Below are 2,336 nucleotides of genomic sequence, written 5' to 3'. Positions count from 1 at the left end.
TTGAGTATTTTTTCTCGTTTGGTAGTTTTTAATTACAGAAACAAAATTAACACACAAACCATAGTATAATTTATCACTATCCGTAGTTTGCACTATAAATCCTTCAATCATAGTTTTTTTTTTTTTGGTTCAAATTTGAGCAAATCGTCACTAAAGAAGAAATGAATGAATCATAAAATTGTTAACTTTTGATCCTTGAAAGCAAGTAAAAGTCCAAATTCTATTTTATGCTTTCATATTTGGTTGCAGAAAGTGGAGTGTGTAGAAGGATAGTGGGTATAAAGTGTTGTTATGTTATTCCAAATTTCCAAATGGATCAGCTTACACTAATGCAAAATTTTGTACGGACTATGTGTCAAGTTGTGCATCATTAGCAACTCACAGACGGAACTGCAGGAGTGCAAACGCTTATTAGGCTCTCTCAACTCTTCACCGGTGATAACTTAATGAAAAGTACTGATTTCCTCCTTTGTGTAGTCACAGGCGTTAGTCGAGCAGTTGCCACAGCATGAGTTTATTATTTTTAAACTGCACAAAATTTTTACATGCTCTAGTACATCTTTGTTTGCAAGGATGCGGAAGTATGTAAATACTGCGGAAAACAATGTATCACTCATTTGTGTTAAAACACGAACTTCCTTGTTACTGCAGTGGCACTTAATGCGTTATTTTAAAAGTTTTTGCTTCCAGTTGAGTTGAGTTGAGTTGCAAAAGTTTGCACTTACAATTCGCTCTGGCACGGAGAAGCTGCACAAAGGACTGCCACAATACGTCAACATAAAATATGACTTGTGTGTTTAACATTTTTCAAAGAAGAAATGTTGCAGCAACATTACCATTATAAGAATCCTTCACGACAGCGTGATGATATATTCTTTCGACAATTCCGTGATATCCCATAGTTTAAGAAATGTTAGAATTTAAAACTTGTGAAAAATTTTAATTTAATTAATTTTGCGTTTAATTTTCTTTCATGTTGTTAATTAAATTAACATGGATATGCTTGTAAAATTGAAATTAATAAAAAATTTAATTTTTTTACTAGGTTTTAAACCAGAAGATCTTAAGTTTAATATGAAATTTTCTTTAAGCATATGCAAATATCGTGTAAATTTGAATGCTACAAGTTATGTGTAAACTCAAGGTTTAATGCAATCTATTATTAAGGGCTTTTAATAAATACAAAAAAAAATTTGAGTTTTACTAATAGCTTCGTTAAGACTCTGTTAGTCGATACGTACCGTAACAACATAAGTGAACTTAAGCCAAAGCGAAATGCACAACCAACCATACCTGTGTATTTGATAGGAACGAAATAAACAAAGTTCGCCGCTTTTGCTTACTTCGTTCCTCGCTTAGCAATTAATGATTCGCAATAAATCAATTTTTTAACAATGTTATTTCCAGAAGTGGTCCTGTTAACTGGCCCCTGGTCCTCTCGTTCGTGCGGTTTAACATCTCGCGATTACTTTTTATGAGGCAATGTTAAGCCATTGATTTATACCGACATACCAGCAACTCTAGAAGGACACTGTTCATTGGTGCCATACGGCCACATTTATTCTCAAAAATAGTCAAAAATTGGACTGATCGATTGGACCATGTAGATTGTAGTTGTGGTAGACATATGCTGAAAATCAAGAACACCAATGGAGAGTATACCACCACTCAGGCAAGCGGACGGAAAATGGGCTTGGAATGAAGTAGATAAAGCAAATGAATTCGCAAATCATTTAAGCGAATTTAAGGTATTCCAGACAAATCCCGCTATTAATAACTTTAATGAAATAAAACCAAACAGATCCCGCATGTAAAAACCTAACAACAAGTCAACAAGTCCTCGGGCTATGACCAAATGTCTTTGAAAATATTGACAAAAATATTTAGCATAATACGTCGTCTTGGGTACTGTCCTCAAAATTGGAATATTTCAAAAATTTTAATTGTTAAAGAAATATTATTTATAGAAGTACACCTATGTTATAGATATAATTTATAGAGATGCAACTCTGCGTAAATATTGTATAATGTCATAGTGACATATTAATAAAGTCCTTTTTTACTGTCTCTTTTACTACCGAATGTGCAGCGCGTGTTTTACTATTACTAGTTTTAACTATTATTTGTAATATTAATGATTCCAAAACCACAAAAAAACTTAATACTAGCGTCTTTTTATAGACCCATAGACCTTTTTCCAATGCTGTCAAAATTTTTTGAATGAATGTTTCTCGGGAAGATAGCAACATATCTACAGCAAAACAGCTTAATATATCACCACCAATTTGGTTGTCGTGCCAAACATGGTACCATAGAGCAAAAGAAACGTCTAAAAA

Source organism: Teleopsis dalmanni, chromosome 2, assembly GCF_002237135.1.
Source record: "Teleopsis dalmanni isolate 2A chromosome 2, ASM223713v2, whole genome shotgun sequence".
Taxonomy (NCBI): Eukaryota; Metazoa; Arthropoda; class Insecta; order Diptera; family Diopsidae; genus Teleopsis; species Teleopsis dalmanni.
This window is presented reverse-complemented; position numbering follows the sequence as displayed.